Genomic DNA, 14,738 nt, shown 5'->3' on the forward strand with positions numbered 1-14,738 from the left:
CTTACTAAGGACACTATATCCCTTAAAAAACAAACATATACGTAAAATAAAATACGAGAAAAGCAAAACATGATGTCACGAAACATGATAACACGAAGACACGACATATAAAGGGTACGCAAACACGAACACATAAACATGCTAAAATAACGAACATAACAAGCACATGTCGAGGAAAAAATCAAAATGTTAGAATGCGAGAACATGCTTTACCCGGGGTATTTGAATCCAAGTGTTTTCACCTTCGCCTTGGCCTGCTAGTCGGGCTGGACACAAACTGGTGGGTTTGTCGATGAGGATGAATCTGAAGATGTCTCCAATGGAGTATACTTGCATGGTCCATCAATCCTCCCACGATTAGAAGAATTTGGCTCTGATAAATTGGGGGTAACAAACGGTAGCGGTTAGAAAAGATCTGACTGCAGGCGTTGTAAGTTGGCCTTTGTGATCCACGAGTCGTCTGCACTTGTAGGTCCTTGCTAACGCACCAAGAACCTTTGTGAGACCTTGTTCCCTGTATAACTAATTACCTCTTGCAGTATACTCTCGATTGTTTCGTGCCAATTGCGTGAAAGTACTGGGGGAGTGGTTGCGGCAAACTCACTCACACTGAAGGGGTCTAAAGGGTTGTGTCAGAGGGGGGAGAAGGGGTTCGGTATGGAGCTAGGTCCACCACATTAAACATGGAGTTGATCCCCCACGAAGGAGGGATTTCAATGACATAAGCGTTATCACCCACTCTTTGGAGAATCGAGAATGGGCCCGCACTACGAGCATGCAGCTCCATGGACGTTAGCAGCGGGGGCAACGATGTGATGGATCAGACATTCTGGTGGCAATGACGTCAACGCACAACCTTCGGACGCGCCGTCACCGTCATCTGAGACATCCTGCCTCATGGCTCTCTGCCAACATCAACTGTAGAACCACCCTCATAACGACCAAGTCAACACACCGGCATCAGTTGCGTCTCCACCTACACACAACATGTCACGCATCATGACACATTGTCAATGCTAGATCCAAAACTACCATTTGACGTGACACGATAACACCTCGTCTATTTTATCTTATTTCTCGTATTTTTTCTTTCCTCCAATGCCTATATATAGGCCAATGTTGCACGATACACTTGGTGAATCTATTTTCAAAAATTGAAGTTTTATTCTTCTTGGACGATTTGCCCTAACTCTCCTCCCTTCTCGGGTCGCCGATGTCGCCGCTCGTCGTTGTCATTGCCGCCCCTCTTCGCATAGACCGCCGCCCATGCAAACAAGCCGCCCGCACAGGATGCTAGTTCGTGCAGGCAAACCGCCCGTGCGGACCGTCGCCCACGCAGGCAGCCACCCGCGTAAGCCCGGCCGTGTGCCGACCGTTGTCCACGCGGACTGCCGCTCAGGCAGACCCGCCCATGTGCAGGCCGCCGCCCACGCCAGCCAGCTGCCCGAGCGTGGCCACTGCCCGCGCAAGCCGGATTGCGCGCCGATCGCCGCCCGTGCTGGCCAGTCGCCCACGCCTACATGCGCTCGGCCGCTCGCGCCCACGCGCGCTCGGCCACCTGCGCCCGCCATACACCGGGTCGCCTGCGCCCACCGCGCCCCGACCGCTTGTGCCTGCTGTGCCCCCAGCCGCCCTCGCAGCCACTTGCTGCCGCGCATACCGTTTAGGTTTCGAGGCGCTGCCCCGAAACCCCGCAAGGGGGTGACTCCCCCCTGACCGCATAGTTGGATCCGCGACACCCTATCGACCCGCACGTCAATTGCTAGCGCCAACGACGCGTCAAGAATCTCTCGCAACATCGTCATGCACTAATCTAGTGCTGAGGTACTTCTACACTCTTTGGTGTCCCGTGTTCTTCATCTAGTGTTCCTCGAGAGTTCATCCACTGCCGTCAGGTTTGCTTTGGATTTTGAATTTTCAAGCGACTAGTTGATTAGGTTTTTGAATCTTCAAGCAGACGATCGTTCGAATTTATTATTTTGGTGCTTGGCATCACCGAGGTGGTTGAAGATAATACTTCCGCCGTCGACAAGGAAAGGGGATGCACCATCACTATTTCATCCGATTTAATTCTTCGGAATCGATCGTGTAATTTGTGGTCTAGTTTTATCCTACTCATTCCTTAGTCGGCCAATATCCTACACCCGTTGTCATCCCATCCTGTCACCTCTAGTCATCCTGCATCAACCCATCCCGTCTCCTCTAGTCATCCTACATCACATTCTCTAGGTCCGCGGTGACGCCTTGGGCTGAGACGATGAAGTTTAGGAATGCAACTTCTAGGGTGAGGAAGCTACATTTCTTCAGATGGGCGTATAACTATTCTTGCCTGAGGACTGTGCAGACTTGCCAAAGGTGCTGGAGATGATCATCTCAAAGTAGACGATGAAGTAGATGACGACAAACTTCCTTATGAACGCGTGGAGTGCTTCGTTCATGAGCCGTTGGAAAATACTCGACGTGTTGGAGAGGCTGACGGGCATGACTCTCCACTCGTACAACCCATCCTTAACCTTAAAGGCAGACTTCCTGATGTCGGACGTCGTCAAGACGTCGTCCGATCGACACCGAGGGTAGCGGCTCGGTATCGAATCAGGATCTCGATCGGACAACGACGAACAGCGTCGTCCAAAAATGCTGATGGACAGGTATAAATGATGATGATGATGCGTGAAAGGTCCTACTATAGTACGTGCATGCGCCGAAGTGCGGTGTTGCCGTTCCAAAGATTGATGGGTCGCTTCTGGTGAGGTCAAACAGACCTCCCGAACCTCGCCCGAGAGGGTCGAGGGCGAGTACGTCACCGAATGGGGTTACCCCGCTGTGATGCTCACACGCGTCGGGAAAATCCGACCCGTGCCAGGCAGGTAAGACTCTCGTGAAGATTGTCGTCGTCGTTTTCTCAACCTGTCTCACTCTCACCTACGTCTAACCCGAGCGCGGAGGAGGCAAATCGAAAGTATACTGAAGAAAGTAAGAGACGTAAAGAGCAGAGAGATGGGGGTACCTTCGTCGCGCTGGCAACAGATATCTCGTATCACTGTGATCCGGAGAGCGACGGTTGCAGGGCACAGCGTTAGAAGGGCGCAGACGGCGACGAGGTGAAAGTGCGGCAGTCGGTCGGTGGGGCGGGTGCGTGGTGCCAGGCAAGCACCAGCGTCGGCGCACAGGCAGGACCGAGCGCAGTCGCGGGCGGCCGGAGGCGTGGCGCGGCAGTCGGGTCCAGCGCGCGAGCGGCGCAGGCTGCAGGGCACTGCGCGGGCACATGCACGGCTCAGGGCGCAAGACCGTGGCACAGGGAGCGCGGCGCGGTGTGACCGGGAACAGCCGTGTGGCGACGTGCACAGCGCGGGACGTGAGCGTGCGACGAGCGTGCGGCGCAAGTCGACGTGGGCACACGACGCGACTACCGCTTTCCCAGCGGCGACAGGAACAGCCGGCCGTCGGTTGGATGTCGACGAGCGCGTCGAACCGCGGCGGTGAGCCGGCAGAGGACGCGGAGGGGAAACTTGGACCCCCGACGATGATGGGCAACCGCAAGGCAGTGGGACAACGACGGGAGCGGCGATGAAGGTGGCGTGCGGTGGTGGGGAGGCCGACGGCGGTACGAGAGGCGGCAGAGGCGGCGTTCTGGCAGGGGTGTACCGCGGTTCGGGCCGCAGCGGCGCGGCACGGTGGCAGAGCTCGAGGGGCGGTGGTGGCGCGTGAACGCCGACGGAGGTTTGCTGGCGGGTGGGGGGAGGCCAGCGGAAGGTGACGGCGTCGGCGACTTCTTCCTTCCCTCTTCTTCCTTTTTCCTCCCTTCTCCTTCTTCTTCTTCCTCTTCTCCTTTCTTCTTCTTCTTTCTTCTTCTTCCTCTTCTCACGATGGTGACTCTTTGACTTCCAACGTTAAAACTTCAAAGAAATATCAAGAGTAGTGGGGGGGGGCGCCCACCCCTCCTTATATAGGAAGGATGAAATGGGCCCCTTAAACTACAAAGGAAAAAAGAAAATAAAAGGCTTATAAGGCCCACTAGGTAGATGGGAGGGGAAGATATCCTCATATGGGTTCTTTCCCTCACTACAACGACAAAATGATAAAGACGAAAAGCGATGAAAAGAAAATAAGAAACGAGTAAGTAAAATGATCCGAAGGTGGCGTGTCGTCACGCCGAGTATCTGAACCTGGGGTTGCGCGTCGATGCTGTGGCTCGTCGTGTCGGCTGGACATGTGTCGGTGGTGGGCTCGATGACTGTGCTGGCTCCTCGAGTGATGGCCCTGCGGTGTCGGACGGTGCCGTGCCATCACTTCCATCCATCCCTAGGTCATATCCAGTCCTGATGGTATCCACTACGTAGGTCTATCTTCGAGAAATAGTGGATCATGCCATCATGTCAAAGAGATCCTGTAAATGGGGAATTTTAAAAGTGTACTTGACCGTTATCTTGTTGATGGCACGACTGTCACAGTACTTGCGCCACGTGCCATCTTTCTTTGGGACTAAGAGTGCGGGGACCACACAAGGACTGAGGCTCTCCTAGATGAGGCCTTTTGCCAGCAATTCCTGGACATGTCGGAGTCATTCCTCGTACTTCTGCGGCTCCATGTTGTAGTGGGGTAGGTTTGGCAATGTTGCACTAGGCACGAGATTGATCGTGTGTTGGATGTTACGCATCAGTGCTAGCTCGACGGGTAATTCATCTGGAAACATGTCACTGAACTCCAATACGAGGTCCTCAACCTCGGGTGGTCAGGGAGCTACAAGGGTAACCGTGGGCGCAGCGAGAGTGACGGTGAAGCACACTAGATTGTCGTCAATCTCGCGCCCCAAATCTCAGGTGAATAAGGAACCACGAATGACCACTAACTCTACTGGATTGGTCAGGACCTTCTTGTTTGCCGGCTTCATGGTATATGGGTACCATGTAACCCTCTGTCCTCGGTATATGAACGAACATGTTTTCGTCCTTTCGGCTAGAGTGACATCATGGTAATATAGCCAAGGATGGCCTAGGATGATGCTTCCTACTTTCATAGGAAGTACGTCACAGAGGACGCTCTCATCATAGGTGCTCACCTTCAACGAGACGTGGCATTGACGCCTAACCGATAGGAATGAGGCGTTGATCCACAACACGCCATAAGGAGTCGGGTGAGTATGGCTGCCAATCCTAGTCGAGCGACCATCATATTAGAGATGGCGTGGATGCAACTTCCAGTGTCCATAATACTTGCACATCTTTTCATTAATCTTGACATAAGAATAGAAGATCGAGGTGCAGAGGGTTGTGTTGGCCATCGGGTCTGTCCTCTACATGACAAGTGCAGGCCGAGTTGGTGGGTCACTTGGGGTGGGGCCCGCAACCCACTGGTGCTGGGTTGGTTGATGGCTATGTTGGCCAACAGTCGGCCAGTGGGTCGTGGAGTGGGTGTTGGGGTCACATGAGTCTCCATGATCTAAATGTACCCAACTCGTCCATTGGGTCCCTCATACTCGTACACAAACTCCTTGTCCACACAGTATTTGTCATCGTGTCATTGCTCCATCTCTCCCACATGGTCCTGATTGTCATCTCTGACATCAATCAAGAGGGTCGACAACGGGCACTAGCTGGCTCGGTGCCCTTTCCCTTGGCACTTGAAGTACGTGATATGTGCTTGGTTCACGATCGGGCTATGGGTTGTTGTATCGGTGTTGTTGGCCGAGCAGGTAGGGTGGATCCCATTGAGTAACAAGGGCATTCCCTTGCCCTCTGACACTCTGAGAAGTCCGTGCGCGTGCAGACTAGGTAGCTCGAGTAGTGGTAGCTCGAGGCGCAGGTGGGGTAGTGTGGGCAATGGCTTCCTCGCTTGAATACTCTAGGTGCTCCACGATGTGATAGGCTTCCTCAACCTCGACAGGATTGCACTGAAGCACCTCACTACGTAGGGTTGGTCAAAGCCTGTGGGCAAACAGGGCGATGACGATTCACGGGTTCTCCACAAACTGACACCGCATCCAACATTCTTTGAAGGCCTTGATATATTCTGTCATGGACTGTTGACCTTGCCTCAGGTCGAGCCACTAGAGGAATAGGGTCATTTTGTATTGATGTAGCACGTACTTGCTCTTCAGCTTCTGCGCCATCTTGGTACATGTTGTAATGGGCCTTGACATTCTGCGACAACTCGCTCATTCTCCCAAAAGATTTTGGCTTGTCTGCCAAGTCTCTTCTCCACATACTCAATGCACAAGTCGTCGTCCATGCAGTACCAACAAAAATAGGAGTTCGTACTCGACTCCCAATTGATGAACTCGTTCGGCTTCCTCGACCCTTCAAAAATGGCTATGTCGGCTTGTACGCTCTTCTGGATTTGAGCTCTATGTTCCTCTCGTCGACGCTCATAGTCATTCGGGCACTGCTTGAGCTCCGGGCATCCTCTATACCACTACCTGGCATATCGTCGAGGTGGGGTTGGGTAGCGCACGTGGTCATCCCAACGTGGGGGTTGACCATCATTCAGTGCCCAGATGTCCAGTATCACGTGCGGTGGGTATCGGGGAACCTTGTCGGGTTCTTCGTACCTGCGGTCGAAGGGCCAGGCGTAGTTGTCTTGGTGGGCTGGTCGATCAGCCATGAACCCACGATTGTAGTCGTCTCGTGGGTCATGTCTTTCCCAGACACTGACGTCCTATGGGACGCGTGCAAAGTAACGATCGGGGCTTCAATCTCTGTGCACCTTGTCCTGCCATCTATCGTCTTCTATGTCATCATCGTCATATGGGCTCTGTGGGCGCTCTAGGGGTTGCGCGACCCGAGGCAGATCGTGGGCTATGTCTAGTGCCATGGCCACTTGGGTGGCGACAGGCACTAGAGGTACCATGGGTTTGGCCAACAACTGCTCCACTCGTTCGGTGACGCCAGTCAAGATACAAAGGTAAGCTCCACGCTCCTTGGACGAGTCCTCTCAAGGTTGATACCGCTGGTACGGTCTTCCTCATGCGCGTCCACCTCCACGTCCACGTGCGAAGGGGGCCTGAGGTATGAGTTTGTCCATGGGATTCTTCTCGTGTGGACAATGACTCGTCATCGCTATCTCCGTGTTGTCACTAGGGGAAGAAACTCCTAGTGACCGCGAAGCACAATGGTGTGATCGTGCGCGTCCACGGTGGCCACGGGTGTTTTTGTGTGAATTGGATGATCTGTCAACAACCCTATCGTCAGGTGCTGTCCTCCTAGCTTCCAAAGGAGGCGGTGACGCGTATGACTGCCTCTCTTTGTCAACGATGAGTCTTCTCATCGCGGGAGGTTGAACCCTCCTATTGCATCCTCATGTTGGATTGCGTCTCGACAACCATGGCTAGTATCCTCAAAGGGTACCTAAATGAGTTTTCAAAAACAAATGAATGTCGATGGGATGATGATGCGGTACGCATGCAAACTATGGGCGGCCCACAGCCTGCTTTGATACCAAGATGATGCTGGACATTGTCGGTGACGTCGTCTGATGGGTAACTTCCTACGATAATGAAACTAAGTGATGCAGTGGTCCTATGTGGATATATGTGCAGGCCCCGACTCGTGGGGTTTCGTCGAACTCCAAGTTGGGAGGCGGCAACCAATGATGGTGAAGATGATCTTTTGACCCTCGTTAGAGCAACGACGGGGACTACGGCATTGAGCGTAATAATTTTGTTGGCGCTCACACGTCGCGCACGGGCTCGACCTGTACCTAAGAATTAACTCAAGTCGTAGTTCTCACATATCCTAACTTGAGCACAGTGGAGTACAATCAATAAGTATTCTGAAGTGGAAAATTTAATTGACGAGCAAGGGAAACAACTTACCTCGTCGGTGGGGTTGCCCATCGTCAATGTACTCATAGGTGTGATTGTCGATGTGGGTAGGTGTGGCGGAGGCGTGCTAGTGACGGGCACGGTGTCGCTCCACAGACGACGCAGATGTGACACTGGAGTGTGATGCAGGAGAGGAAGGCGAGAGCAGGAATCTCGCGAGTGATCCGACATTGGATGGTGGCATAGCACAATGCAAGCAGTGTCAATTCGACGTCATGACAATGGCACAAGATGACAGCGGTTGCAATGCTGCTGGCGAATCGATCAAGCGGGCAGCCCGGGTGTTTGAGAGGGCCGAACGACAAGAGCACGAGGCAGCACGGGTGTGATGGAGCGCGGCCAAATGACATCAACAGAACGTCAGCGGAGCCACCCTCGCCGTTGACAACATCACCTCCGGTCTATGTCTAGCCCGACCAGCACTCCAAAGCATCCGTGAAGATGCCCGGGTTTAAATACCTCAGGTAATGCATGACAGCGTGTGTGCTTGTGTTTTAATTATCTGTTTTTATTCGTTTAATTTCTTTTTTGTGTTCTTCATGACGAGTGCACCTGATGCCGGATGTCGTCAAGACGTCGTCCGATCTACACCGAGGGTAGCGGCTCGGTATCGAATCAGGATCTCGATCGGACAACGACGAACAGCGTCGTCCAAAAATGCTGATGGACAGGTATAAATGATGATGATGATGCGTGAAAGGTCCTACTATAGTACGTGCATGCGCCGAAGTGCGGTGTTGCCGTTCCAAAGATTGATGGGTCGCTTCTGGTGAGGTCAAACGGACCTCCCGAACCTCGCCTGAGAGGGTCGAGGGCGAGTACGTCACCGAATGGGGTTACCCCGCTGTGATGCTCACACGCGTCGGGAAAATCCGACCCGTGCCAGGCAGGTAAGACTCTCGTGAAGATTGTCGTCGTCGTTTTCTCAACCTGTCTCACTCTCACCTACGTCTAACCCGAGCGCGGAGGAGGCAAATCGAAAGTATACTGATGAAAGTAAGAGACAAAAGGGTAGCAGGGTAGGGGAGTACCTTCGTCGCGCTGGCGACGGATATCTCGTATCAGCAAGATCTGGAGAAAACAGGTAGGTTGAGGGCGCCGTCCGTCGGTGGATGGGGCGATGCAGGGTGTTAGGCGGGAGTGGGCGCCTGGCGCACAGCGCCGGCGATGCGGTGGTCAAATACGGCACGGGCGCGGCGAAGGCAGGGCACGACACGAGGTGTGGCGAGAGAGCACGGCGTGGGGCGTCGTCGGGCGCGGCGCATGCGCTCTACAGACTCAACGCGAGCACACGGCGGACGGCCTGCGTGGCAGGGCGCGGCGATCGTCGCGGCTTGGCCGCGGCGAGGCGTGGTCGTAGCCTGAGCGCTGAGCAGGCAGCACCGTCGGCAGACAGCGGCGAGCAGTCCGTGGTTGTGGCGAGCAAGCTCTTCCTCAGCAGCGTCGGCCGCGAACCGCAAGTGAGGGGCGGCGGTGGCGCGTCGCGTGCACGCGGGAGCCAAGCAGTATGCGTCGAGTCTGGGCGGCGGGCGTGTTGACTGGCGGGGCAGCCGGAAGACTGGGCGGTCGACGGCGAAGCAGATCGTGCAGAGACGTCTGCTGGCGGCAGAAAGGCCGGCGGGCGGTAGCAGAGCCAATCGTGCGGCGGCGAACTCAGACGGCGGCCGTGGAGAAGCCGACGGCGGGGCGGCGGCGGATCGGGTGGTGGCGGATAGGGCGGCGGCAGTGGAGCTGGCGGCGGTCCTTCCTTCTCCTCTCCTTCCTCTTCCTTCTTCTTCTTCTTCTTTCTTCTCCTTCTTCTTTCTTCTCCCCCCGCTCACGAACGTGACTCTTGGAATTCCAAAAAACATTATAATTTTGCAATGAAAATCAAGGGTGCCCACCCTCCCTTATATATAGGAAGGATGAAATGGGCCCCCCTAAACAACAAAGGAAAAAAGGAAAATAAAGGGCTTCTAAGGCCCACTAGGTAGATGGGAGGGGAAGATATCCTCATATGGGTCCTTCCCCTCACTACAACGGCAAAACGATAAAAATGAAAAGCGGTGAAAAGGAAACAAGAAACAAGTAAGTCAAATGCTCCGAAGGTGGCGTGTCATCACGCCAAATATCTGAACCCGGGGATGCGCGTCGATGCTGCGGCTCGTCGTGTTGGCTGGACACGTGTTGGTGGTGGGCTTGATGACGGTGCTGGCTCCTCGAGTGATGGCCCTGCGGTGTTGGACGGAGCCGCGCCATCAGCACCCTACTTGTCATGACGCGTCTGTACCATCGTGTTTTCATATCCGCTCGTATCGTTTAATTTTCACATCATTTAATCTTTTAGTTTCTTTATTTATGTTGTAAAAGGGGGATCTCTTATTGGATCCCCCCTAATGGACTCTTTGTAAGGGGCCCATCATGGCCCTATATAAGGCCCTGATGGGCAAAACCATGTTCATTCAGATCTAGAAGTTTCATTTTGACAGTTATCATCGACCAAATCTCACCCCAACATAGGAAGAAAGAAGGAGGAGAAGAAGAATAGGAAGAAGAGAAGAGGAATATTTAGGAAGGGAACGTCGCTCTGTCCACATCCCTCCGTTGGATTTTATCCCCTGCTTTCATGCACATTCAAGACTTTGTGCCACGTTGATGTATTGCGAGGTCTTCTACGACTGCTCGATGCCCATCGCGAGATTCGGCTGTGTAGCCTGACGCGAATCACTCCTCACCGGAGTCGCCCGAAGTCTGCCCGATCCATCTTACGAGCCTCCAAATATGTCTTCACGGTGCAACGGCACCGCGGTCAACTCGCCCGGGTACGACGCTCTTGGATCTACAGGCCACCACGTGGGCGTGGCATTTGCCCTTGCGCCGCTACACGATCGTCCCCGTTCGGCGCATTCCTGGTCAACATCTCTCATAGCATGGACGCATACTCCAACGGCAGACATCGCGCGAGCGGTCTAGTGAATTTCGACCCCGCAAATGGCACTTCCCATAGGGTGGGAAAGGGGTCAACGCTCCCAAACCCCCCTTCTCACGTATGCAGCCTCCGAAGTCTTGACGGCCACTCTTGCCCATCCAGCAGCCTCTATTTTCCACGTGGAGAACGTGCAGCCTCCGCCAGCAGTCAAGTGAAATGTGTAGGGTGCCCCGTCTCTAGCACGATCCACAGCTGCTTGTGAATAGAGTCGTGCCGATCCTTCAGTCCATGGCCATTCGAGCAGCTCGCGCCACCCGTCATAGCTGCTGCTATTATCTGCATGTGATGTCCTACTATCGCTACTACTGTGGCTCTACCCTCCGTGACGACTGCACCTATCTCAACGAACGCTGTTCGATAGTCTCCAGCACCACCGATCCAACTATACAGTCACGTCGTCGAGCCTCTGCTATTCATTTTGTGCTCCTCGTTGCCCATCTCAACAATTATCCTTGTCACTGCCACGACTATCGCTCCTACATCACCTTATCGCCGCCAATCAAGCCCAGCCATAACCTTCAATGGCACATCTCCACCTACCCGGCCGCACTGGCTCGTGCACTATCGAAGACACCGACTTCAAACGCCGCCACCAATGAGGTACATTGTTCTCCTTGCCCCTCTTTTATATTACTTTCTACAATATATTTTTTGACTGCACTCCGCCGCGCTTGGGTTAGTTTAAGTGAGAGAGAAATTATCGAGAAATCTATGTCACAAGTGATTTCCTAGGTACGGGTCGAGCCGTTACGTGCGAACCCCTATGGAATTATTCTGCTCGGTGCCGTAGTCACCGTCGTTGCTCTGACGAAAGTCAGAAGGTCATCGCATCCTCATCGGTCGCCCACTCCAGAGCTCGGAACTCGGCAAAGTCCCACAAGTCGGACCTGCAAATACATTCATCTAGGGTTTTATCGCACCATGTAGTTACATTCACTTAGTGAATTTATCCATCAAACGACGCCATCGGCGATGTCCAACATCAGGGTGGAAGGTGGCGTCGTGAGCGGTAGCTGGTCAGTTACACGGACAGGCTGACAGCTCAAGCACAATGGGATCGGCGGCAGCGCGCGGCGATGTGGCGTGCAGGGTGTTTGTTCAGTGCATGACGGAGGTGAGCAAGGTAATGCGCGGCGCATGCGGGCGACGTAGTGTGCAGCATCACTATCTGCGGGAAGAAGAAGAAGAAGGAGCATCGATGGCAGAGGTGGTGGTAGCAGTGGAGTGGGAGCTCCTGCACAACTATTTCTACTGCAAGTGGCTTCTCTTATCATTCATGTTATTATTTCCCTTGTTTTTTTCAAGAAAAGAAAAAAGCTGCACTTTCCACCATACATATATACCCGGTTATTATAATTTTTATTCCAGGATGACGAAGGAAACCAACATCGTCAATGGATGAAGACCCGGCACCTATAAACATTGCCCCCCAGCGAGATTTGAGCTCGGAAGAAGAAGAAGAAGAAGAAGATGATGATGATAATTAGGAAGAGGGTAAGTATCTAATATGTTATACTGAGTAAGTTGTTAGATAACTATGGAGATATATTAAGATGGAATAAAGAGATTACTAGAGGCAATGAGGGAGCAAATAGGTATATAAACGCCTATAGTTGTAGAAAATACCTTATATAGTTATAATATTTACTATATAGCTAATATATTTCTAGTAATAAGTTTTATAATTATTCTTTAAAGTTGAAAATAGGGAGTAAAGGGACAGTTCTGTCGAACGCCCTTGAGGTGTTTGACAGAATGCCAGATAGAATATCGAAATATGATAGATTTATCTTTTTATATGTTGTATATATATTTTTTTATTTTTTATATTTTACGTTTGACTCTGAAGTTGAAAGGTTCGATTTACTCGAACACATATGAGGTTTTCGAGTGAATGCTCAAAAGGGAGTTAAATATGGGTGATATAAGATTTATTTAAATTTTATATGCTTTTTATAGTTTATATAGATCTACTTATAGTAGAAAATGAAAATAAGGGGTATTTCTGTCGAACGCACGTGAGGTGTTCTACAAAATGCCCGCAAGAAGACGGATTAGAGGTATTTTTTATAATTTTTAATTTTTTATAAGGTTGAGATATTCGAACTTATATAACTTGAACAAATAATCATCGAACACACAAAGTGTTCGATGAAATGCCACAAAGAGTCTACGGTACCAATTTCAACAAAAACTCGATCATGATATAGATTGAATGAGAAATTAGGCATCCAGATTAACAAAAAACATAAACATCAAGGAAGAGAATCACAAGATAATCTGAATCGCTCTGATTCAAAGAGCTCGAGTGTCAGTGCCGATGGCCGTCGCCGAGCTTCGGTTTAGGAGTTCCATGTCTCTTCTCCTTCGTCCAGGTGCGCATCCAAGCTGCTCCAATCCTTCTTCGGTGCCGTCTTGAGATCCAAGAATTATCGGAGGGTTGTCACGCCCCTCCTTTTTATCTCGGCGACACCGGAAGTGATCCCCGCCATTGTGAGGGCTTATGGTCAAAAGATGGAATAATTGGGGGCTCTCGACCCCTTGTAACAACTTGGGAGGGATCCCATAGGCCGTCTGATGGACGGGGAGGATCCTGGGGGTCCTCTCCCAGACCGATGGATGGCCCCGCGGTCCCCCCTTGCTGGCCAAAAACAGCCTTCGGCCAGCATCGTCGGTGGTCAGGAGCGAGGGTGGACAAAAATGCCCCTGGCCGTCCGATGGGGCTCATCTGGCTCCAATGGCTGCGATTAAATATCAGTCGTGGACCCGGATGAAACAGTGTACCCCTGTTGTGCTAGGTTAGCATGCCCATTCAACCCTCCTTGTCAGCTTCCTTCTTTTTGATTCGTCCGCCAAGGGTCCCACGATTCACGTCAGCCACCGTGGACCAATCAGAAGGCCTGAAAAAGATAAATAAAAATATGTTCAATATGGCGGATAGATCTCATCCGTCTGATCTTCTTCCAGACAATCGGACAGGTGACACCATATCTGCCTATTTAAATTGAGCCCGAAATGATATGGCCTTCGGGCCGAAATGATATCAAAGCCCGGTCATGGTCACTCGGTGGCCCGGCCCGCTATAGTCTGAAATAGGTAATGTGATTTCAATCCCATATTGGAAATATTTAAATTCTTGAATGATATATATTCTTTGAAATTGTATTCTCAAATGAATTAAAATCATATACCTCTTGATAGGAAACAGCACGGAAGTGACGACTTAGACGTGACAGGACAGATGACATTTCGTTACGCCCAGTTCGTCATCCATCACCGTCACGGTCACGTTATCCGTCACGTTGTCGTCACCGTGACGTGTGACGTGACGGTAACGGGAGCCTTGGACGAGTGACGTGATGCATGACGGCCGTGACGGAATTTTAAAAAATGACCCAAAAAAGCTTAAAAATCATTAGATTTAAGCTTTTTGATGGCCTACATTTTGACAGGTGGTGTCGCTAACTTGATTTCTTGGCATTTTGCAAAAAGGTGCCTGCAGTAATTCTCGCGCTCAAAACGATGCCACCCAAAGATAATTGGAGATATGCCTCCTCCAATTCTCTCTCCTCCGCATGGTTGTTTTTCCGGTCACAAGTGATGGTGATGTCGTCTGGTGACGGGGACGGGACGGGGACGCCGCAAACAATGACGGTGATGCGAACGTGAAGGATTTTTCCGAAATCCTTGGACGTGTGACGGGAGGGTTTCGTCACGTCACCGTCCGTCCCGTCACATTCGTCACGGCTGTCATTCCCTGCCTCTTGAGTGCGCGACCTTGATCGTCATCCATCACTACGGGCCTGAGTGTGCCTGCCCGATGGCAGCGGCGCCTATAAGTACCACCCCCCCACAAGATCTGAGCTCAGAAGGAAGAGCCAGTAGCGGCGATGGCAGCGGCAGCGGCGGAGTGGGAGCTCCTGCACAACTGCTTCTACCGCAAGCGGCTTC

Source organism: Wolffia australiana, chromosome 11 (assembly GCF_029677425.1).
Source record: "Wolffia australiana isolate 7733 chromosome 11, ASM2967742v1".
Classification (NCBI taxonomy): domain Eukaryota; kingdom Viridiplantae; phylum Streptophyta; class Magnoliopsida; order Alismatales; family Araceae; genus Wolffia; species Wolffia australiana.